Source organism: Seriola dumerili, unplaced genomic scaffold (assembly GCF_002260705.1).
Source record: "Seriola dumerili isolate Sdu_G_001 unplaced genomic scaffold, Sdu_1.0 BDQW01000264.1, whole genome shotgun sequence".
Classification (NCBI taxonomy): domain Eukaryota; kingdom Metazoa; phylum Chordata; class Actinopteri; order Carangiformes; family Carangidae; genus Seriola; species Seriola dumerili.
The window spans coordinates 688,642-715,456 of NW_019174519.1; positions in this window are offsets into that span (position 1 = coordinate 688,642).

Sequence of the window (26,815 nt, forward strand, 5' to 3'; positions counted from 1 at the left end):
GAAACCTCAGGATCATGAGCCCGAGATCTACAGTGAACATGGCGACAATGAGAGGAAGAACACTTAATTCATATGTTAACAGCTTCTTCAGCCTGACTTACATGTCGTAAACTATAATCACAGTCCATTTTCATGATGACACACACACACAGACACACACACACACACACACACACACACACACACGCACACACACACACACACACACACACACACACACACACACAAGTGTTACAACCTTGTCCCATCAAGTAGATTACATGCCCTTCTGTTCACCTCCAGAGGTCATTGAACCTCATGGCCTGTTGGGCAACAAGCTGTTCAGCTAATCAGTGAGAGCCTCGTCTCTCCAGGGGAAGACATATGGTGAGCACTAGAGTGACATCACAACAAATAACAACCACTGTGACATCACAAAAGAGGCTGTGCAGTGACATCATTCATCTCTTTGTGACCACATCTGGCTCCACCATGGAGGTCTCCTGCCGCGCCAGCTCTAAGTCTTCATGTAGGAGACTGTGGTGGTGATGATGATGGTGAAGGTCGTTTTCAGTGACAGCAGGTTATACAATGTCATTTCACATAAAACACCAGCTAACTGCTCCATGTCATGTTATTCCATCACTACTGTGTTGTAACCTAGATTTCTCACGGATGAGAATCATCTCCCCAGACTGTGACCTATGATCATCAGATTTGGACCAATCAGCAGAGTCCTGTGAGGGGGGAGTTACTGGCTTTTATACACAAAAAAGACGACAACAATAATCTCCCAACATGCTGTTTGTTGTTGTGTAACCACATCATGTGATAGATAGATGGTTCATTCATTCATTATTTTTTGAAAGCAAACAGTTTCCCACAAAGCCTCACACATCGTTCTGCGTAACAAACATCTGACACATAGGGTTACAGGTGATCTACTTCAGTATCTCAACTGGTACTGGAGAGAATGAAATTCATTGTCTCCAGATAATGATCCCACCGAGTTTGGTGATATGACTTTTTCTCCACCAACAGGGCAGAGACTGTGAAATAAATATCTACTGAAAATATGAACACAAACATTTTCTAGAACTATTCATGGTTCGCAGAGATCCTACTGACTGTGATGGTTCCCTCATGTTTCCTCTGGCTGACATTTATGTCTCAACGTGTATCTTATGGATGCTGGTCCTCTCTGGTACATTCATGTTGCCATCAGATCCTGTTGATCCTCTGACTCTAGTCCCATCATTAAGTCAGAATTTATATTTATGTATGTTTATGACCAAATACCTGCTCAACTAATGACGGTTATGAACATGCTAGCATGCTAATGTTAAAATATAGCATGTATAGAGCATGTCTGTAGACTCTTTGTCTTCAGTCATAGTTTTTATATAAAGGTCTGCTGTTGTGTGCCTCTTTTAGAAAAACATAGCTTAAAGAATATTTTTCTATACATATACATGACATAAATACAGACGTGTCTGTAATAACAGGACGAAGAGGACTGAACACTGTACAAGTTGTATATACACTGTTGCTCATAAAGTAATAAAATATTTTTTACCTCTTTCCATGAAATGATTTTGACAATGTGATTTATTCTTGACAGATAAAGTGTATATCTTCTCAAAACTTCAGTAGTCAATCTCTTCCAAACATATCACAATGAAAATGAAACCACAATTAAACTGAAAACAAAATTATTCCAACTTTATGGGCAACAGTGTATATACAGTATATATATATATATATATATATATATATAAATATATATTCTGAGGGCTCCAGGTTCACCTTACACGACTTCTACAGTGTTCATTCCTCTTCGTCCTGTTATTACAGACCGTGGTACCTGTGACAACAGCCATAGACTGTAAATAAAGGTGGATGTAGCCTCTGTGATGTCACCAACAGGTTTCTGAAGAACGGTTTTGAAGCTCAGAGTGTGCTGCACCACCGTTGCCATCTTGGCAGTGTCTGACTCCGCCCCTAACTCCCAGCTAATCCAAAAATGGTCAAAGGGTCGGGACCTGTGGGGAGCTGAGACTTCGGTGAATGTTGGTTTGTCGCAAGCATACACTCACTCTTCTACATAACTTTAGTCCTTAATGAAATGTAAACAGGTGAGTTATATAAACAGTTGTCATGAAGGAGGAAATTAGCTCTAGAGACCAAAACTGTTTTTTTTTACCAGGCTGTAAACATGTTTATTCCTGCTGTAAAATTAGACATTTTAACATGGGAGGCTATGGGGGATTGACTCACTCTTGGAGCCAGACTCTAGTGTTCATTAAAGGAACTGCAGTTTTTGGTTCTTCAGTGTTGATGCTTCATTTTTCAGCCTTGGAAGTTTATCCTTGACTTTGCCATGGACTCACCTCTTCCATATTATACAGGATGTGATGCATAGCCTGTGAACATGTAAGGATGTCACAATACCAGAGATTTGGTAATTGGTATCGACATCATTGCAATTCCACAATTGTTGATACCAAATTGAATACCACAGCAAGAAAAAGAAAACAACAGGCTCTGCTGCTACATGCACACACACCTCCATATGATGACTGTAGCTACTAATATTGAGCACCCAGCTCATGCTATGAGCTGTCACTATGTTAGCCTAAACAAGTTAACATTAGCCTAAACAAGCAAACATTAGCCTCTTTGAACATTGTGTGTGTTGCATAGCTACAACAGATGTGAGCTTTCATAGTTCACAGACAGTAACAGTAACATTCAGGACATGAACATGTTGACAACATGTTGTTCATATAAAGTGAACAACTGGAACTTAGCAGTCTGAACTGATCTGATGTCTGTCTCTGAGCTGAGATCACGCTGAGCTGTTCTCTCCTCTGACACCGTTCACATACTGACTTCTGGTCATCTATAACTCGTCCCTTATGATCTTTGTCAGATACTAAACATCTCCACACACCAGTCATGGTGTGATATTTTTCCATAAGTTGCCGTGAACCTGTTGCTGCAACTGTACCTGCTGTTGTCATTCTAAATGTTGTTGTTATTGTTTACTGTTCCTGCCTCTTTCTGGTAGGAATTTTGAATGAATGAATTTTTGTATGAATGTGTATATATGATGAAACAGAACCTGGACGGTCCCTCTGTCTTCTATAGAAGTTCACTTTTAAATGAATGTGGTGAAGCCATCACATTAATGTTCAGTGTGTAATGTTAACAGTGAAATAACATTTATTTAAAGCTAGCTGTCAAGTTTTACAATGGAAACTACATACATTTATTTCTGATGACAACATATACATTAAAGAACGAACAACCTTAAGTGTTTTGTCCACTTGAGGGCAGCAGAGCCAGTGTTCCCCCTCTTTTAGCTCTGTGTTTGGTCTCCACCAGCTCCTCTTTAGCTGCTAAATGTTGCTCCGTGTTCACCAGCTGCTCTCTGACTGAGTCTGTTTGCTGCTCACCAGGTAGAGGACAGAGGCTTGATCAGAGTGGTGAGAATGTGAGAATAAATGAGCTCCACAGAGCTGGAGTTTCTGCGCATCTAATGACCACAATTCAGTAGTGTAATTGATGCGTGTTTTCAGAAAGCTGCGAGTGTAACATCTACGCTAAAGGATGTCTGTAGGCTACATGATACAAAAATGTTTCATTGTCCACTTTTAAGGCTCTTTCAGCTGCATAAAGTACTACAGTACTGTGCTGGTCTTATATCAGACTGGTTCTGTTTCAGTGCATGTGAAATCTAAATGGTCACATGCAGTTCCAGTGGACATCTGTGGAGGCAGTGAAACCATTCATCTTTGAGTTAGTGGTGTCAGTGATTTGACTGTTATTATCAGTACAAATATGTGTGTTTCATGAATAAATGTGAGGGTCATTTTTTCCTCGGGCTGTAGGAAAACATCAGATTCTTCAGTTTTATGACGTCACGAGATTATAGATAATTAAAAATACAATATGACCACTCAGTTAATGACCTCAATACAGAACTTCTCTTCATACTGTCCCTAAAGATGATGATGATGATGATGATGATGATGATGATGATGATCTGAGGAGGAGGGGGAAGGAGGAGGAGGGATATCTCCAGTTAATAACCCCTGCCTCCTCTGCCTGTCAGCATCATGATCGCAGAGTGTGCCGGGACCTCCTCACCAGCGGAGCCGCGCCATGATGACTGTCCGCGGGCAGAGCTGCAGCCCGGTGACGCCTGACATTTCCTGCGTCCAATAGCTGATTCCTCCGCGCAGCGCGGCGTGAAGCTGGAGCCCGGGCTCCAACACACACACTCAGTCACACACTCACAGAGGCTGCTCTGTCCACGTCCCTCCGGGGCTGCTGCTTCCGTCTGGGGATTCAAACTTGAGGGACTTTACCGTCGCAGGCGGAGAACAAAAGGCGGTTGGACGGCCGGTGTGTCCGCCTGGTGTGAATGTAGCGGCGGGCAGGGAGTCTGTCTGCGGGGCGCACAGCGGTGCTGCTGGACCAGCCGAGGACGCACCAGGTCCAGTCCCACATCTCCTTCTGCCCCCTCCGGTGTCACGAACACAACCAACATGATCCTGCTCGGGACTGTGCTGGTTCTCTTCGTCTCAGGTGGGTTCAGGTTTTCAGTTTTATAAGAAGAGGTTTAATCTGCGGCCACACACTTCACCAGTCTGTTTGAACTCTGAGAGTAAAGTCTCCCTCTCCTCTCACATTTACCTCAGAGTAAAGACTCTTTATTCTCTACTTTCATGGACCTTAGTCCAGGTATGGTCTGGTAAGGTTCACTTTAGTCCTGGAGCCACGAGGATGTAAAACTGTTTTTCAGTAGAAGAAGAAATTCTTCACACGGCTGTTACTGAGTATTCCAACATCAGAGTCTCATTTAATCATTCCGTTTTGACCTGTGGTAAAATATAGAAATAACTACGATATTTTTGGTTTTAAACGCCGCTAGGCTACGCCCTTCAGCTCCGAGTCCTGAACCCAAACCCTGGACCCAGAGACCGGCTCAGTGATGAAGTCAGGTCCCCAGACTGTGTTGTTTTATCCCAGCACAAGCACAGCAAAAACTAACATTTATTTAGTTTATATGATGATATAGAAGCTTAAAGTATTTTTTAAATAATAAAATAGAAATATAAAAAATACAAAATAGGCTAAAAAAAAAAATTTTTTTACCTACAATATAGAAAATACAATATTTTAAAATGAGCTTGTCTTAAAAAACAGTTTTTAGTTCTGTAGTACTGTGATTTTTTTAAATGTCATATTTTGTCCCATTTGTAAATGAAAAAGCAGGAAACATGCAAATAATAATAATGATATAAATATTTCAAGTTAAAAAGTGAATTTTCCGTTACAGAGTTGTGATAATAAAGTAAATACACACTGACAGAATGTCTCAATTGTACAGCTTTAAAATTTCCGAATGAAATCTCCATAAATATGTTAATTCCGTGAATGAGATAAATAACTTTACGGAAAAAAGAGACTTTGATCATCCATAGACCAGAACCTCAGACCTCCTCCTTCTGCTCTCATGACTGAGGTGTTCAATAATCTCTGGTGTATTTCAGCAGTTGGAAACAAAGGGAATTTAACTGATTCTGTGGAGTCACAGTTTCTATGAATTTATACGCAGTCACAGACTGAGTGAAATATTTGTCTCCAGTTGTGCCGACATGTTGTTCTCCTGTACAGATCTTTACACTGCCGCAGATGATTTTCACCCTCAGAGGAACATTTACAACACATTTCTTCTTTTCTTTACGGTACATGTTCTATAAACTGTAGAACGTTCTTATTATTTTTCATCTTTTGTAATTTTTCCATTTGCGGTTCTTCTGATGAAGACGATCTGACAGATTTAACTGTTATTGTGCGGATGCTTTAATTTCCTCGTCATGTGTTTAAATAGCTCTGATCATGGTTTTTTACTGAAAGGATTCTTGAAGATTGGAAATAAATAATATCACGTATTCTCAGAGACACAGAAACACAGTTTTTGTTTAGACTAGATTATAAAACCAGATCTTTGTCAGTATCTGCAGGATGAATGTGCGGGCTGGGCTCGTACTCACAGTGGAGCAGCTTTTTAATGATCACTTCAGTAATTAACTTAGTGTTGGGTGTGATGATGTCCTGAGGATGACCTTGTTTACCTCACTCTTCCTCTTTGTGTGGTTGTGTAGCGGTGACTTGAGTGTGTGTGTGTGAGCACTAAAAGCTTGTAAATGAAGAAGAAAAGAGGATCTTTAACAGCACAGTGAAGTGGAGGCTGTGGTCAGAACTACATGAGCACACTGCTGTTACATGCCACACACAGGTGTGCTACCCAGAAAGCTGAAGATTAGATAACAGTAGACTGGTGAGCCGACTCTAATAGCAGCAGTCTAACTCTAACCTGTATACAGAGGTTAGTGACAAAGTGTGAGGTTAAACACAGGGACAGATCTGTATCTTAATGTTGTGTTTGTGTCTCACCCCTGGTTGATTTGTTTTCAGTGGTTGTGAGTTTGAGAGGACAGAACACAACCACATCTGACTGTTAAGAGACAGATACTGCTGCTAACTGAAGCTGATCACTGTCACCTGACCTCACTGAGAACATGAAGACTGATGTTTAAAGTGACTTAAATAAAATCACATTACACTAATATAAATTCACATTTATAGAGCTACTCCACAGCCTCCAGGTGTCCACAGGAGTCCCATGGTTTGCGTAGACCCCCTGCTGTACTGCTGGTGAGAACAACATGAGGATGCTCTGTCCTCCAGCACGGCCCTGCTGTGTTCATTAGCCATGTTAATGATTGTCCAGCTTGTAGTGAAACTGTAATGTTGAGTGACAGGCTCATATATCTCCCTGTCTCTCTTTGTCAGCCTCCCCCGGCCCCCCCACCCACCCCCTCCAGGCTTTCAGGTCGTGTCTGATTTTCCTTTTTTTCCATCTCAATCTAAATTCCCCCTCGGATTCAGCGGCGCGTCAGAATAAATTGTTCAAGTCGTTCAATGAGGAAGTGCAGTGAACCGATGCCAGTGTGCAAACACATTTGGAGCGGCAGTGGTTGACGTCTTATCGGCACGCACACAGGTGTGTGTGTTTGTGTGTATTTTATTAGGGGGGGTATAGACGCCACCAGTGGGTTTCTGAAGACCTCCACTGATACCAGTACTTCAGGAGTGAAGTATTCCCAAAGGGAATTGGCTGGATCAGCTTCTTACCACAGTGACGGGCTCCTACATGAACACAGCAACTCCTATCCTAACCTATTTATGTCACGTATTCCCATGCCATGCACCAATCAGAGTTTAGCAACATCTGAATCAATGGTCAGTCAAATGTCATCAAACCAGATGCACACAGTCCTGATGAGGAAGAGTAGTTGAGTTTTTAGTGTAAAACATTCACAGATTATTTATTCATAGCTAGTTCATGTTATAGAGAATTCCTTTTAAAACTTTCAGGAGATTTCAGGGTCTTTGATGTGGTCTCTGAGACCGAACTGAGGTCCTGTTGATGTAGTCGCTAGAGACCAAACTCAGGTTCTGATGATATAGTACGTTAGAGCCGGGTATTGCCAATGATTTCCTGAATCGATTCAATTCCGATTCAGAAAGTAATTTGGTGGTAAAGTAGTAATTTGATCCGGTTTGATACGATATTGATTCAGTCAGAGATATTTCAGTTACAACATAAATTTTTTTTGGATATGAATGAGGTTCTCAGGGAACTAATACTTAGCTTTAAATTGTTCCTCTAACCCCGTGCATTATTTAAAACATTAATGTTGACATTACGAATGGACACAAAGCTGTTACATTAATGCACTGTCTATTTAACATGACCGACAGTTTAGATGCATCTCAAAAAATAATAGGTGTATGTGCATTGTTAACATACTGTAGTGCACCGGCTACACTATGTATGAACAGGTACACACAGCTTCTTCTTCACATCTTACATACAGCCTTGCTTTTCACATGTGCCTTTAGACTTGCCACTGACTTTATTGGGACCTCATCTGTCATGTTATTGTCTCTCATGTGCAGAGGTGTAGTGCTGTTTGTTTATGTACCGGAGCTCACCTACAGTTGTGTGAAAAAGTGTTTGCCCCCTTCCTGATTTCTTATTTTTTTGCATGTTTGTCACACTTAAATGTTTCAGATCATCAAACAAATTTAAATATTAGACAAAGATAACACAAGTAAACATCCAATCCAAACCTACCCCCCCCCCGTTAAAACATAAATTAACTGTTGGTTATCACATCTTTGGAAAGCTGAGTTCAATTTCTCTAGCCACACCCAGGCTTGATTACTGCCACACCTGTTCTCAATCAAGAAATCACTTAAATAGGACCTGCCTGACAAAGTGAAGTAGACCAAAAGATCCTCAAAAGCTAGACATCATGCTGTGATCCAAAGAAATTCAGGAACAAATGAGAAACAAAGTAATTGAGATCTATCAGTCTGGAAAAGGTTACAAAGCCATTTCTAAAGCTTTGGGACTCCAGCGAACCACAGTGAGAGCCATTATCCACAAATGGTGAAAACATGGAACAGTGGTGAACCTTCCCAGGAGTGGCCAGCCGACCAAAATTACCCCAAGAGCGCAGCGACGACTCATCCAAGAGGTCACAAAAGACCCCAGAACAACATTCAAAGAACTGCAGGCCTCACTTGCCTCAGTTAAGGTCAGTGTTCATGACTCCACCATAAGAAAGAGACTGGGCAAAAATGGCCTGCATGGCAGAGTTCCAAGACGAAAACCACTACTGAGCAAAAAGAACATAAAGGCTCGTCTCAGTTTTGCCAGAAAACATCTTGATGATCCCCAAGACTTTTGGGAAAATACTCTGTGGACTGACGAGACAAAAGTTGAACTTTTTGGAAGGTGTATGTCCCATTACATCTGGCGTAAAAGTAACACGGCATTTCAGAAAAGGAACATCATACCAACAGTAAAATATGGTGGTGGTAGTGTGATGGTCTGGGGCTGTTTTGCTGCTTCAGGACCTGGAAGACTTGCTGTGGTAAATGGAACCATGAATTCTGCTGTCTACCAAAAAATCCTGAAGGAGAATGTCCGGCCATCTGTTCGTGACCTCAAGCTGAAGCGCACTTGGGTTCTGCAGCAGGACAATGATCCAAAACACACCAGCAAGTCCACCTCTGAATGGCTTAAGAAAAACAAAATGAAGACTTTGGAGTGGCCTAGTCAAAGTCCCAACCTGAATCCGATTGAGATGCCGTGGCATGACCTTAAAAAGGTGGTTCATGCTCGAAAACCCTCCAATGTGGCTGAATTACAACAATTCTGCAAGATGAGTGGGCCAAAATTCCTCCACAGGGCTGTAAAAGACTCATTGCCAGTTATCGCAAACGCTTGATTGCAGTTGTTGCTGCTAAGGGTGGCCCAACCAGTTATTAGGTTTAGGGGGCAATCACTTTTTCACACAGGGCCATGTAGGTTTGGGGTTTTTTTCCCCTTAATAATAAAAACCTTCATTTAAAAACTGCATTTTGTGTTTACTTGTGTTATCTTTTTCTAATATTTAAATTTGTTTTGATGATCTGAAACATTTAAGTGTGACAAACATGCAAAAAAATAAGAAATCAGGAAGGGGGCAAACACTTTTTCACACAACTGTATGGTCCACGCACACAGTTGAGTTGTGGCTCGTTACAAAGGTAACCTCTGTTCCTACAGTGACAAGTTTACACGCATTCACTGACTTGTCGGTAAAATGAAGCCATATTGGAAACATCCATTCAGAGAAGCTGTAGTGGAGACAGCGGTCAGGTGAAGCTAATAGGCTAGGCTATGAAAACGTAGCTAAGCTAGCTTTCTGTCCAAGTGTAACAGACTGACTTTTGTCATGTTTCTGTCTAAAAGCATCACAGATAAAGAAAGTGTCAGAAGAGTGAATGATGAATGAAAGGAAGTTTTCTGTCTTTTCATCTTCACTAATTAACCATTTAATTCACTGAGCAGCTCAGAGGCTACCGGCGGCTGCCAGCATCTTTTGAGGGGAGCGTGTCTATGTTCCCACAGCCCTATGTTAAGAAATATGGGACCATAGGGTTTCCTTTTGAGAAAAATCTTAGGCCTTGTCCACATTAACCCGGGTTAATATAAAAATGCACATTCACAATGAAAACGATCTCGATCCACACTAATCGTTTTCAGAACGCTTTGCATCCACGTTCCACTTCACATTTATCCACCTCAGCGATCGTTTTTGTAAAGCATCGTTTTCAGTTTCGGAATTCACCGTTCTAATGTGGACGGAAGGGCTAACCGGATAAATATTACCGGGTTAGTGTGGACATGGGCTTATGGGAACATATAAGACTGTGGGAAAATAGGGCCTAATTTTCAAAACATTCTTAGAAATGTGGGAACATAGGGCTGACCCCCTTTTAAGGTGGAATGTTTTCTTGCGTGTTGCTCATTGCAGGATTGAGGTTTGGAAATCAATCAATACACCTAAAATGACAACATGACAACATGACAACTCCGCCCGTTTCATTTGTTTTTATTAGCTCTCAACATGAATTACACAAAGTGATTGGCTCTTCAAGCTCCTAAAACTGTATATATATTTCAACTGGAATCAGCAAATTGCAGATATTTTATTTCATCACTTTGAGAAAAAAAAGGAAAAAAAGGGGTGGAGCGTCTTTCTGGAGGCGCTGGCAACTCTACACCTATGCTCACGTGAAAAGATCTTGTTGTGACAGCCTCAGACATCCATAGGAGAGTGTAAAAGACATACATTAAAAGATAGATCTTGGGTTTATGAATCGATATTGGATTATTAAATGAAGATCCATTTTAATCGGAGAATTGATTTTTTTCAACCCAGCCCTATAGTAAATGTGGTCGCTGGGACTGAACCTAGGTCCTGATGATGTACTAGATGTGGTTTTTGAGACGGAACCCAGGTCCTGACAATCTGAGGGTCAAAGTTCACCTAATCCTTCATTCATGGAGATTCCACTGGAATTGTGGAATTCCAGTAAATTTATAAAAGCTGGTGTAGAGATGATGTAAAAACACAGTCATTTATGGGTTATAGATCCAATTCCGGCTAGGGTAGCATCAGGGTCTGGACATAGACTTTGGTCCACCTATTAGTGACCTCTGCCAACGGCTAACTAAGCTATAAAGTTTATCAATACATGACGTGGCATCAGATCAATACATAGACTCACATACTCACATACTCACTGATTCCTGATCCAGTACTTTAGGCAGGACCAGGCATTCCTGAGACTAGTATCAGTATCATGGCCACTGTAGTAACTAGGTCCAAAACTAGGGTCCTGCTGAGCCACTCTGATGTTACACAACTGTTTTCACCAAGAGCAACAATCGACCTTCTAATGAAACATTAATCATTAATCATTAATATGAATTATTGGATCCTACTTTAAATTAAAGGAAGGTGTCAGGTGTTGAAAGAGCGGGTTATCTTACTGTGGTAACACAACTATTACTGATGATTCCACAGCGCAGCAGGGGCATGAGCTAATGAACAACAGGAGTCCTTCCACCAGGCAGTGAGCAGAGAGTGGTGGGGTGGGTGTGGGGGCTAGAGTCAGAGAGAGAAAAGCGGGACGTCTTATCTCTACTGACCTCCAGTGACAGACAGCAACACTTCTACGAAGAGCAATGAGGCCAGAGAAATGAGCATTATAAACCTGCTTTGATGATAAGTGTAAAAAATGCTGGGACAGGAGAGGCGGTCATCCCAGGTCAGGGGGGAGACAGAGGGGGAGAGAAAGAGAGGGAGTGGGGGAGAGAGATGAGGAGGACTGAAGTGTATGAGGTGAATGAACCTGGTGAAAGAAGAGAGGAAATCCATCTTCCTTCCTCTGTCACATTTAATGAAAAATGAGCAACTTAACTGGCCTCCATCCACCTGGTTCCATCTGATCTGGGTGCAGAGGTGTGTGTGGGTGTATGTGTGAGAAAGAAAGAGAGAGAGCGTGTGTGTGTGTGTGTGTGTGTGTGTGTGTGTGTTGGCGTTCTTCTCTGGTGTATCCAGGGGGAAGTTTGGATGTCTTCTGTGTGTTTTGTTGATAACTGGGATTTGGAGCTCAAACACAGGGGCGGCAGATGGTGTGTTGGCTTCTGCTTCCTTGGCTGTGTGTGTGTGTGTGTGTGTGTGTGTGTGTAAGAACAAGCATTAGATGGAGTGCTGTGTGTGTGGGTGTGTTGGTATGTCCTTACCCAAACTCAGTGTCAGACAGGAGTCAGTGGTCCCTGAAGGTAGCTCTGCTTTCTGTGGTCAGAGCTTGGACTGTTCCCAGGTCTGACCTCAGGCCCATCTGTTATCATGATGACAGATGTGTCAGAGACTGGCCTCAGATCTGTGGCTGGACCCACAATCCCCAGTTAGTCTTTTTGACAGACCGCCCCCCCTGTCTGCCAGACATTTAGTTCAGTGCTTCAGATCCAAAATATGTTTGGAGTGTTTTCATCTTCTTCTTCTGTGACTGTAGAAGCAGGAAGCTGATGGCACAGAAATCTGATGCAGAAGTAAATACTCATCTTCAGAAACACAACCCGCACAAAGTGAGTGTGAGGTTTCTCTGGCAGGGAGAACCGTCCTACAAGAAAGAGGTCTGGAAGATAAAACAGAAGAGACAGAAGTTTGAAAAGAACAACAGAATGATCAATGAAAGGATGTAACATTAAAGCCTGAGGCCTCAATGATATGTTTCTGTTTATAGCTGTAGTGAAGAGCCCCCCCCCCCACACACACACACACACACAGACACCCCATAATAATACAGATACAAAGGCTCGTGTTGGTTTGTTTCAGTCGACAAAGCTTTATTCTCTTCAGAATCTTCTTGTGCTCATCTGGACACTTTGACCTCCAGGTGACAGTAGAGAAAACTGAGAATCGTGAACATTGAAAATCTAAATGTGGAAAATGATTGTGAATGATCCTCTTGGGACCATGACAAGGTAAGTAGGTAAGTAAGTGAAGTTTATTTAATGTGCTGAACACTGGTAACAGTATGGATGCTCCTAAAAAAGTGAGTGGTAAAAAGGGAGCAAAAAGGGAGTGTGTCCCATTCTGCTTTCTTTCTTTCTCTCTCTCTTTCATGGATATGCTGAGTGATGACAGTAAGATGACAAATACATTTTATGGCTATGTTAAAACAACATCATCACAAATAATGTGTCTCTCTCATTGACTGTCCAAAAGTTCTATTTACATCCATAAAAAGCAGCAGGATAACAAACTGAACTAAATGATGTGTTCTGTCACACAACGAGCAGCTTCATTACAATCACCTGGTCAGAGTGTGCAAGTGTCTGCGTGTGTGTTGCAATCATGGTTATATGCGGTTATATATGTGAAAGTGTGACATTGCAAATTAAAATTAATACTACAAATAATAAGTTACTACATTAATGGGAAAACAAGTCAAATATCGTCTTGACATTTGCAAAGGCATGAGCTATCGTGATTGTTCTGATGATCGTTGAGCACCGATTTCATCGCCCATCGGCACAACCCTAGTCTGAATGTGCATATGTGCATGTGTGTTCCATGTAGTAATATTCTTTATAGTCATGGTGGTTTTTAATGCTGTGAGGGACAGGGGTCACTTTTTCAGCCTCGTCTGTACATGCAGAGTTTTCTCTGGGTTCCCTGAATCTTCTGATGATGTGATGATAGACGGTGAAAGGTTTTTAAAGTCTTGGACCATTTTCCCATGTAGTAGTGAACCTTGCACCTCACAATCATGACACCATCACCTGTTTCAGTTCACCTGTTTACCTGTTGAACTTTACAACTTCTTTGAAATGTGTTGCTGGTGTAAAATTCAGAATAAGCATATTGAAGTTGATAGGTTAAAACATTAAATATATTGTCTTTGTTGGCTTCAATTGAATATATATCATGCACAACCTTACTTTGTAATATAATCTACCTCAGATGAATCGTACAGATCGCCCCATTAAAAGTTTCCATATTTCTATATTTCGATATTTAATAATAAAGTTCAGTCTCTGCTAACCAGACCATGTTAAATGTTAAACAGCTAGCTTAGCCTGCTAAACGCAGCTGGAGACTGCAGCCTCGGTGAGTTTGGTGTAGCACCACATGAACCAGTTTTCCACAGGAGCAGAGCAAGAACCACCATCACCAGCTGCAGTCCAAGTGGACTTACAGTCCATCCATGGGACCATAGACCTGCTGCAGGACCAGAGACCCGCCTGCAGGCAGGGAGAGAGGAGGCGGGGCTATCAGGGGCAGAGACTGAACTTCAAAATTAAAACACATATCACACCTAATAAATAAATAAGTGAGATTTTTTGTGACTCAAGTTGCAACCAGAAGACAGGATTGTGGGGCAGGAATAGCGGTGAGCACACAAACATCTGAAAGAGGTGTCAGAAAGATACGAATCACAACGTCCAGTCAGGACTTTCACAATAATACCAATCACAACGTCCAGTCAGGACTTTCACAGTAATACCAATCACAACGTCCAGTCAGGACTTTCACAGTAATACCAGAGCAGAAACAGGATGCAGAGATTTATAAGTCAGGCCTTTAAGTTGAAGTGACATGGTTTTCGTCCAGATGCAAGGGAGACTGATTGAGATCGTGGATCGTGATTCTACTGGAAAAGATTGTCATATGATATTTTGTCCAGACCTCATCTGCCAACATGATGCTGGTCAATCACGTTTAGTCTTGTATATGTCATGTCACTGTTTCAGCCACACCTCCCTGTGGAGTGTGATCACACACATGAGCTGACTGCAGTTCACTTAATGACCTCCAGGGTCATCAAAGGGTCACTGACGGGCTTTCTAAATGTTATCTTCGATGCAGTCTGGTGAGTGGATGTACCAGTAGTTCTGGTTCCGTGGTGGTACTAGTGGTCAGGATTCTGAAGATCTCACAAGCCTAAAGCTCATGGGTCATTTCTATTTCTTTCTATATATTTCTTTTAGTCTTTGAGCTGTGGTGATGAGTCTTTGAGTCTGAGCAGTGTTGTTGAGTCTTTGAGTCTGAGCGGTGGTGGTGAGTTTGAGTATTCGAGTGGTGGTGGTGAGTCTTTGAGCAGTGGAGGAGAGTTCCACCTCAGTTCATGATAATTGGCTTCCTGTTGTGTCTCTAGTCTATGTGTGTATGCGCAGCATTATTGTCTTAAAGTCTGACATCACAGTCCCTGAGCAGATCCAGCTCAGCTGATGCCCCCTTTTCCATTCAGACTCATAACAGTCTCAAAGCACAGGGACTGGAGACTCGGCAGGAGTTCCTTTGCCTTATGTAAAGAAAAATGGGCGGCATTCATCCCTGTCTGAGACCTTTGCAACTATTCAGCCATTATCCATTATTGTGCTCTTTGATCATAATTACACTAATTATGGCTCCTCTATTACCTCAGTCTTTCATAAACAAGGAAGCGGGGAAATGAGAGTGTAGAGGCTTAGTGATTCAGAGTCTCTTAGAGTCTGTGAAATGTGATTAGAAATGTGCAGGTGACACACTGACTTCTGTACAAATGATTCTGGTTCATCTGGGGGAGAGGGCATGAAGTGGCAGAGAGGGGAACCAGAGCTCAGCTCATAGTGCTGATTTTCTGCAAACTGCTCCACATGGTCTTGCTCCTCAAAGTTTTCTATTATTAGATTGCTTGATGTACCCTGGTGCTGCAGAACTCATTTTAACAATATGATGAAGTTTTTTCTCTGTTACAAGGTCACTCAGACTCCAATTATTGGCTCTGAAACTTCAGTGATCAGCCATGAACCAACTCTTCTTCTGACGTCAGATAAAGCTGCAAGGCTTTGGTACTGGGTTCAGGAGTGTGTGAGGTTAGATTCTCTACACTGTAGCTTGTTCCCTGGCTTTCTGACTGAGGAAATCATGATGACTGACAGCCCTCATTGGCTGTGATCATATTAGGGCTGTTACTTCTGTGAAGGATCATCAGACTCACCGCTGTCACTTTTCTAACATCTTTTTTTGAGAAAACACAGGAAATACTATGACACTCATCCTGTTGGAAAGTCTCCATGGCAGAGGACAGTCCTCATCAGTAGACAGGTTTCCATCGCAAGTAGACAAATCACAGTTGTGAATGTTCTTTGTTTCCACTGAATGATGTCATGTGAATAAAGCAGTTTTTCCCCCTCTTGATGTCATTCCAATTAAACATGATGACAGATTTTCATCAGCCTGCCTCTGTGTTGGACCTGGCTCTCTCAGGCCTGATAGGACAGGACGCGCGACTTGAATGTGAAATAGTGTTTCCGTTTCAATGTTGTGAGATACTGCTTTGTGGGGAAAAAAAACACGTCATGGTTTAAGGTAAGACGTGAGTTTTATTTCTCAACTCATTTTCAAGATGCAAATTTAAAATGTGCATTAAGCCAAGGTTAGGCCAAGAACTCTCACAGCAGAAACAGACAGAAAAAAGACCTGTTGATATCATAGTGACGTCATAGCAGCAACATCACAGAAAACTGACTGTTTCTATGTCTAGTCAGAATCTGAATGTGACACAGACATGAAAAAATATATTTTTGAACTATTTTAGCAGTTGACACAGTGACATTTTAGCGATGTTTTCTGTCCAAAATAAGTCAGATATTAATTAATAATGAAGAGAAATTCAACATCCAGTAACCTATACACTCTATGTAGAGAGATAGCACTGCAGCAGCAGAGACGCAGCTGGTGTGAACACACGTGCAAGCTGCAGCAGATCAGCAACGCAGCCGTCACACACACAAGGCAGACAGTTTGTTCCTGGCGTAATGGAAACACAGCTACTGAAGACTTTTCTCTTGTATGAGTGAAACATGAAATATGGTCATCATAAAACCCACATCAGAGTATCTTAGTGTAACTTTGCTGTAGGTCAAAGGCTATTGAAAATGTCTGAAATGTCTTTACAGAAATGAGTCAGCTGCATGTTTAGATACCAGAGTGCTACTTCAGCTTCACAGTGAAGTGCTGATGAATAACTGAACCAGCTTCCTGGTCACTGACTGATTACCTCGGTCTCCAAAATGTTGACTCCACCCATCTGAGACATGGCACTTCAGTGAGTCTGTGTGATTATGTCTGTTGTGTATCTCGATGCTGAGCAGTATATTTCCCAGCAAACACTGTGGTCACTGTTGATGTCTTCTTCCCAGGAGTCTGTTCACTTGGCTGTGGTTGCCATCACTTCTCATTCTAACTGACCACTGATTCCTGTCTTTGTCCCAAACAAACCCAACGTGTGAAACACATCACTTTCACTTCTCATCACAGTGGAGGGAAAACATTCACCCAGAGAAACACAGAGCCTGTTTCTCCACCACAGCCAGCTTCTCTGTGCCAAATGTGAGAGGAAGATATTTGAACTGAGAGGAGGATAAGAGCTGATAACAGCAGCCAGTATACAGTATACTCAGGTAAGTCAAAGACTGTGCAGCTGTAATAATAGAAGAGAATCACTGTGGATTACCTGCAGTTGTGCTTTGTGCTCTGAACTAATCCAGCAGCCTCCACATTAAATCCAGCCCTGTGGCTCAATGATGTAAAATACACTCTAAAGGCCAGGAGTAGGTTTTTATGCTAATTATATTACGGCCTCAGAATTAATGTAGTAATTATTTATGATGGTGGAGTGCATCATTATTAGAAAGAACTGTTTTATAGGTGAAGTAGCCTCAGGTGATGTATCACAGTTGAATCACAGTTCATTTATATATTTGTCTGTTCACCTGCTCTTCACACAGTGCTGAGAGAATTATAATGAGACAGACCAAAGAAAAAAGATGGTACGTTACTATTATCAGGTGTGTGTTTGGTGTGTGTGTTGCAGTATTGTGCTAGTTGATACTTGAGAAGTGTGAGAACTAGTTCAAACTTCAGTTCATATAGATGAAAATGAACCAGTTCACGTTCATAGTTCATTTTTTAAAATTTTGAACAAAGTTTGCAGTTCCAAAGATGAACTAGTTCATGTTCATTTGTTCCGTTTTTCTTTTAAATAAATAAGCTGCTATTCTTTTTCAATCAAACCTCCTACCATCCATCACCAGCCCCAAATCATTGCCACTCCCAAACTAAATGAATTATTGTAGCACTGAAGAACCACAGACATGAGTTACATTTAAAATCCGTATATAAATATAATCTGCCTGAGTCTTCACTTGTTTGTTCATAAAACTGTTTCAAATGCTCAAACCAACTGGCTTCAGCAGTAGTAGATGCATCGTACTGTCTGTACCGCTAACACCTGCCAAGCTGGGCCGTGTCCATGGAGATGTCATGCGGCGTGCGGTAAAACTGTCGTAAAACGTGCACAAGCTCACGTTCACGGTTCCGCGCACAACACTTTGTGTGTGTGTGTAAGATAAATTTTAACCTTGTATTATTTCCTTGAGTGTTATTTTTTGCAAAAGCTTTTTTTGTACACCTGATGAACTGTTTTAGTGTGAGCTACAGCTCATCCTCTGACTGATGAAAAACAGACCAGAGTCTCTGTCTTTCTGTCTGTTCTTTGTCTTACAGTCAGGACTTGTGGTCATGCAGCTGTGGGGTAGGAGCAGACTTTCTTGTCTTAGTTTACACTGCCCAAACCTTCCAGGCTGTTTATTCACAAACACCCAACTGTACAGATGCTAGCTGTAGGTAGCAACAAATGTACTCATTGTGTGTGTAAGTAGTTAGTGTCTGTGTATGGTGTGCATTTCTGTTATTTCCTCTGGACAGCTCAGTCCAGTCATTAAAGGTTCTATTTGTAAGTTTATTTTTATCTGCTGCTGAACGTAGTGTCTTACCAGCAGGAGGTGGCAAGCTTCAGCCTTCATTGTCTTTACAATACAAGAGATTGTAATACATCCTGTGAGCAGCTACTTCTTCAGGACAGACTGCAGGCTACAGTCAGCTGCTTTCACAAAGTGACTAGACAGGCACTAAGCAACTGTGTTGGTTCTCACATATATGACTTTTAATGGCCTTTTAGGACCACTGTTTCACAAATCCTGAAGATGAAAAGTGTGTGTTGCTTGGCTGAACTTGATACCTGGATTCAAACATAGAAAACATATTAGCATGTTCCCTCCATCAGAACAAATAGATAAAAAGAAGAGATGAAAACGCTCCTCCTTCAGTACAGCTGCCACCTTATGCTGAGGCAAATTTTTGTCTCTGCAGTCCTACACATCAGAGGAAATCCTCATCTGTTGAATGAGGGTGGGGTTGGTTCTTTGATGATGGGCACAGGTGTGTTGCAGGTGGCTTCTGTGCTTCTCTTTGAGTTCTTGTAAATAGTAAAAGCAACATGCAAAAAATCACATAAAATGAGACTGAGGGTAAAACTACATTAAAGGAGCAATTCAGTTTTGTTATTGCTACAAAGCTAATGCTAGCATTAGCAGCTGTTTACTTACTGAGAACTTCAGCGATCATTGCATTTACGATAGCCTAGAAGAGGTTATAATACATCCTCTGAGCTGCTTCATCTTCAGGTCAGACTGGAGGCTCAGTCTGGAGGCTGGAGGCTCAGTGAGTCTCTATCATGAAGTGGCCAGGGCTAGCTGGTTAGCATGCTAACTTCTGTAGAAGAAAAGATGTAATATAGACAAGATTTAACATTGGTGTTTGTTTCCACCTCTGGAAACAACTTGACATAATCTAATTCAGAAAAATTGTTAACTCTGAAGTGAACAGTTCATATTTTGAAATCTGGCTGTACTTACTTAGCAACAGCAGGCCTACCAGCGTGTGTGTGTGTTTGTGCGTAGAGCACTTCTTTATGTGTGTAGCTCAACCTCTGACTGCTCTAAACTCACCAGTTCTGTCCCTTATTTCCCCTTTCCTTGGGCTCATGACATGTTTCATGGTTATTTTTGCCATTTGGTCCAAAGGTAACAAAATCCACCTTGAAAATCCAGTCCACATAGAGAGGTTGTCTCATAGAACAGAAATGCCTTTTTATCAAATATATCAGTCTATATACAGCTGCCTAAATAACACGAATCTCCAGCTGTTTACATTGTGTATGTTGTGAACTTATGAGTACTGTATTTGTAATGATTGGTCCAGTGTCCCTGAGAGTCTCCAGGTTTCACTATCAGCAGAATGGTCAATTAAACAAATCAATAAATAAAAACATTGCTAATTTCTTAAGTCGACATGAAAACTGTTGATGTTCAGTAAATTTTGTGTGATCAGCCTAGTGCAGGAGTCTGCAACCTTTATTATTAAAACAGCCATTTTTGGCTCCTCTCCCACAAATTAAAATCATCTGAAACTGCAAAACCTATTCGACCCTTAAAATGAAGATAACACAGCGTGTTTTATATATAGTTATACTATTTATAAAAGATCTATGGTTTATTGCATTTATGAAATTATAGAACTACAAAAAAACTGTTGACATTTTATTGCTGTTTTACCTGTTTTAACAAAGGAAAACACCAAACTCTTATGAATAGGATAAAAAAACACTGGCATGTGTATACCTACTTTTAAATAAAACTCAGAACTGTGCAGGCTTATTTGAGTCCTTCTATTATTTGTGAAGGATTAAAAAAATAATAAGTAACCCACTTTTAAATAAATAAAACATATAGCTGCAGCCTAATAGCTTTAAGAAGAGTAAACATAAGAACAGGCCAGTTTGTATTTAATTATGACTTCTGTTTTTATCCTCAGCCAAGTACAACATTCAACCGTCGAGACATCCAGAATTAAACTCTCTATTTTCCTCCGAGACTTTTCTTTTTTTGGATTTATTCACGGTTAGCTTACCGGGGCTCTGAAACTCAAGATTAGCCAAGAGCTGAAGAGCCACATGCGGCTCCAGAGCCGCGGATTGCCGACCCCTGGCCTAGTCATACATCTTATTCACAGATCATGTTGTAGTTTCTTGGCTGGTAGCTGTCACCTCTTGGAGTCTTAAACTGAGGCTGGCAGGCACCCAGCCAACAACTGTCACACAACCTCTGAATAACACAAGACAGTTGTAGAAAAATCAAGGAAATGGTGAAAATGAGTGCAGTTTGTGTGTTAATTTGATCCATTCTTGTCAGTGACCCTGGGCTGGTCCATGGAGAGAGGCAGAAGGAGGACAGGGGTGCACCGCTGATAGTACTGACTTTAACATGATGTCAGTTGGCTGCAGAATTGTGGGGACAATGAAGAAAGAGGTCATCAGATTAATCTGTGACTGTCTTCATGTGAACCTGATCCAACATTGACCTAGACTAAAGAACAGCTGGAACATCCTGTCTGTATCCCTGTGGATGAGAGTGTATATTTCTCTTGAAGTCAGAACAGCCGAAGCCTCATCCTCTGTTGAAAACCTGCAGCGTCTGGTGACCAGTTATCGACTGAATGTTAAACAAACTGGCTCAGCGTGAGCGGTCGTCTTCTCGGAGCAGCTCAGCAGCCTCCGCTGTGTTTTCACACCGGACTGATGTGCAGCAGATGGTGTGCTGGATGTCCATCGTCCATCAGTGGGAAACAATGATAAAGTCAACCAGTGCTGATGGAGAGAGCTGTCTGACCCAGACAGTGGTTTCATCTGCCCTGCTGCCTGATACTGATGACTGACAGGTTTTGGAGATTCAACCAGGACTGAGACATGGACATTTATTTATCCCCTCATGTTCCTCTGTGATCAGTAAAGAGCTTTTATCCTCAGATAAACAGTTCAGAGTCTGGAGAGAAAAAAGTTTCTGCCAAATTAGCTTTAGCTTTAGCTAACCATTTCACCTCCATTGCCCCCCTCTGTAGTCAGCCTGGCCCTTCTGGCTTGGCAGCGTGCAGACTGTTTCTGTGGAACACCTCTTTAAAAACACTGGCTGCCTTATTCATTTCAATGGGCTGACTCTGGTTCAGTCCTGTCACAGTGGTACAGCAGAGACGTTGGTTCTGGCTTGAGTAGGCCTTGTGCACTGTTTGCCAACACAACATGTGCGACATGCAGAGCAGCTAGAGGGAAACACAGTCAATGATTTGCCTCTTAGTTCATTGTAATGGAGACTAAAATCCTAGAAAGTGAAACCGGAACTCGTGCTTTTGTTCCAAAAGAAAGAAAAGTTCATTTAAAGTCACAGACAAACAACTGAGCTGACTGAAACAGTGTTGTTCATTCCCCATCATGTTCTGTGCTGTGTCTGTAAATCAGTCTCAGAATGTCTGAATTTATGTGTCTGTCTATATACAAACTGTCTGTTTTTGTACAATGAGACTACCTGTTTAAATAAAGGATTTAATAATAATAATAATGATAATATTTAAGAAGGGCTGTGGTGTTGCTACAGCTCTTCACATCACACACATCACACATCACACACAGCGTCACCGCTGTTCTAAACTGAAAAAGTTCCACACCAGACTTCATTAACAGTCGGCCATCATCACTGTCATCACTCTGTTCAGCTACACTTTTATAGAGACATAATTCGCATGTGACTGTGACAGGCAGAAGGAGAAATAGTTCCTATCAACCCAGATCTTATTTAGACGAGATCCTGGTGACATAGGTGTCTCTCCCTATGTCCCTACTGTTGATGATGAAATATACAATTACCACAAATCACTGAGTTCATATTGATCTTTGCAGAATTGATCTCGGATCAGAAACCTCTGGGATCTGAAGTATCAACATCTCAGGATCAATCCAATCACCACTATCTGAACATCAATGTCTCATATTAAAGTGACAGGTCTCTTCCTCTGTACCTGACTGAGTCACACTGAGTTCTTCAGCAGTCCAAGCCTCAGCTCAGTGTTTGGCTTCAGCCTATGCCATGTGTGCAGGCTGTCCAATGTTGGCATATTTAGTTCACCACAGTCTGAGTTTGATGTGTTGTCAGCTGCTGCTGAATAAGACAAACACTGACTCCAGAGCTGCTCAGTTAATGACGTCCTGCCAGACGAACAACACAAAGACTGAAAATATAAAGTTAGAGTGAAAATACACACACTGCATCATACAACACTGACAGGTTCTGACTGTGGTGTGTTTCCTTTGTCAGTAATAACCAGTATTGTTCTATCTGCCACACAGAAAATGTACTGATGAGGATCACATGGAGTTACTGTGGTCCACACAGTTAAACCCACAGTCTGTAACTTCTGCCTCGAGGGGTCTCTCAATCAAAACAACACAACTCCTCCTCTAACCTGAACAACCACACAGGTCATGTGATACGACCCATAGGAGTGTCTCCTGAAATAGTGCCCCTATTCAGGCGTACTGGACCTTGGTTGTCATGATTACAGTAATAAACACGTGGACTGTACTGAAAGTGGCATATCTACCTATGGTTACATGGTTACTATAATAACGTTCATGTCTTGTTTAGGTTTAGGAAAAGATTGTGATTTGGGTTAAGATAAGTATTTCCTCAACATTAGACGATCTTTATTGCCAAGGTTATAATAACAACAACATTGAACAGTCATGGATATAATAATATCCTGCTGCACAGACAACCTGTAGGCTCATTTTTTACAGGAGGACATTCTCAAATAATAACAAAAGACAGTGTTGGATGACGTGTTAAAATTGCATGGGATCATGGGAGTTGTTGTCTTCACCACCATCACCATCAGCTTCTCCTGGTTTGGATTCAGTGGTTCATCAGGTTTTTACCTGGAGCTGAATTTATCCAGAGGTCTCCTCCTCTCCACAACAAATGGACCAGGGGCCTTCTTCAATGGTCCCTTATGATGAATCTTAGCAACGAGTGAGAAGAAGACCAAGAAGAGGAACTTCTCTGAATCAGATCGAGGTGCTTGTAGATGAGGAGATAGATTGTCTGGTGGGAAGTCAGGAGGGAGAGGTAGGCCGATCTTCTGGCAGACTTTTTTTTCGGGTGGTATGAAAGTCTGCCTCCTCATGCATCAGATTACCATCTGCGTTTGAGGAGGCCGATGACACGCTCTACACCTGAGTGTGCACGGGCGTGGGCATCATTGTAGCGCATTTCCTCTGTGCTCTGTGAGTTTGGGAATGGGGTGGAGAGCGACTGTCACCTGCAGGTTATAACAGAGACTAATTGTATAGGGAGCTAGATGTATTGACTACTAATTTTAATAATTCCTTCCAGAACTGTAGGCATTATGGAACTCAGGGAGGCTGTGATATACAAGACCTAAGATAGAATTTAGCAGAATTATATTATTCCCAATAGGGGCTTTAGACAGAGAGGTCAACATTATACAGTGTTCATATCAAACATACAGCATACTGTACCTGTCTGCTAATTCCGGCTACTAGCAGCCAGTTGCCAGAAACCCCAGAGTGGTAACAACTTGTATTTGTGCTGGGATGACGTGGCTCCATCTGGTTGGTCTATCTAATGCTGGACCCAGTTCAGCACATAGATCCAAGAGCACGGCCCTAGGGAATCTAAACTGGCTTCTTAGCCATCATTGTGGTCCCTGAACACTCGTTCCTTCTGACTCTTCCATTCACTGAGTCCTCTAAGCAGAGCCAGTGCACCCATCATGCAGCATTACGCACAGGTGTCACCGGGGTATTTATATGTTTCAGGCTGATTGATTCACACCTTGAACATATACATTGCTATCAAAAATCAGCGGTAGCCCCTCCCACACCCTGGGATAACATTAGAAATAGGAAATTTGGTAGGTGAACACAATTTATTTAAGTGTTGTCTCCAGTGGCTCTGTGCGCTTGACAGCACAGTTGTGTTCACTGCAGCAATTTCATACACAAAACAATATAAAATCAAATTCCTACATACTGATATATCTCACAGTTAATTAGATATCTATGTATATGTGTGTTAATTAAATATGTGAGGGCTCTCACATTTCATTTCTACAATCTGGCTTTAATTTACCACCTCACCATCTGTGTCACCAATTTCGCCTGTCTCCATGGGTCAGAGTTGACGTACAGGTGCGTACTTTCTCTGTTAGTTAGTTTTTAAAGACCCCAACCTTTGCGTGGGAAGTAGCATTAACATCTTTCAGGTCCCATTTTGTTATAAATGAGGTCGCTGGTGATTAAAATCAGTGAAATCACTGAATAAAGCGTTTCACATTTAAAATCAGTGATTCACCAATGCTCTTCCGGACGTCTCCAGTGGCTGGAAGCTGAGCTGTCATTTTTTCTCTGATAACTTCAGATCCAGACATTCATGACAAAAATCTTCATCTGGTTCAAATATAGTTGAAAACCACCAAGGTGTAAAAAGTGTATGTGACAAACACAACACTGACACATGATCATAGAGGATATGATGTCGTTGACAGGCGACCAATGAAATGTACTGTTACCATGATTACAATCACAGATTTCTCTGGTTTGAGAATTGATGGAAACATTTGTGATAATGTAAGAACACAACTCAACAACATATAGAACATAGGTCTAGTTGTTTTTACACATTTTAATGTAAAAACGTTACAGATTATAACTGTAATAATTGTTTTGATTAGTGAAACACCTTGAGTGGTGGCGGTCTCTGCTCTGGTTTTATGCAGTGACAGTGGACGGTCTCTTCACCTCTCGTACCTCCCTGTGTGTCCTCCAGCAAGAAGCTTAGTAAAGGCCAGCAGACAGCAGTGTTTTTGATGTGGTATTAGTCTGTCTGGAGCTTTGACACAGAGCCAGAGTGGTCTGCTTTTACTGATTCACTCATCTCTGTGGTGTGGAATAAAGCTGCTGTGATTAGTGACAGTCTACAAAAATAAATATCAAAGTATTACATGATGCATTGATGGAAAAACCAGGATGTTGGTTTTGCTTGTTGTTGTTGTTTTGGCTGTGGGTTAAATTTATCTTGAACCTATTTTATTATCTCTGTGCTTGAAATTAATATTTTTATGTGTTACATTTCAGGAGTTTGACTGCGATCTGAAGATATGTTATGATGTTATTTTGTGAGCGTTAGAGGAGCTGGGAGAAGAATTTTGTTGGACAGAGTCAGACCAGCTGTGTGCCTGTTTCCTGTCTTTATGCTGAGCTGAACTGTTTGTATATTTACAGACTGGAGGTTGCTATCGTCTCTCATGAAATGTATTGTTATTTGCAGTGGTCAAATGGAAATTGTATATTGGTTTGTATGCAGTGACTCCAGTAGGTGTACACGAAACATATTTTGTATTTTTTTTCCATTGGTGAGATGAAACTGACATCATTAAACAATAACTTGACAACACATAACTTTTTTTAACAAAACTTGAGGTTTTAAGGTCCTTGGTTTTAACAGTTGTACAGTTAGCTGTTGAACTGAGCTGAAACACAATACTTACATTTAATAGTGTGATCCTCAGGCTCTCTGTCACTGTTGTTTGCTGCCATATTATTTTCATTACTGGCACGAAATGAATCTTGGGATATGTTGGACCATGAAGGATCTACCTGTTGGATCCTTCGCTTTCCAGTGGAAGAAGGACTAAAAGGAGTCTATAAAATGGGACAGTCTAGTCGCACCACTGTGATGCAATCGGTCTTCAAATATAGCCTCCAAAAGATGCGGCTCATGAATTGGAACACAGCTAAAGTCTCTATATTTTCAATGACAAACAAAGAGGAGACAATATATCATCATGACATCATCCAGACCAATCCAGACCTGGACAACAAACAGTGATGGGAAAATAACATGAAGGCAACATGTTGGCAAAACTATCTGAAGCACATTTTGGACCTGCTTTAAATAAGAAGCTACAACGAGGAGAAGTGTTTAGTTTTGTCAGGAAGCTCTGTTGGTACAAAAACATTGGACAGTTACTTTTAAAGCCGTATTAACTACTAAATGCAGTGATATAACTTTATGTGTGAGCATCTCACAAAGATGAGGGTTCAGCCTCAC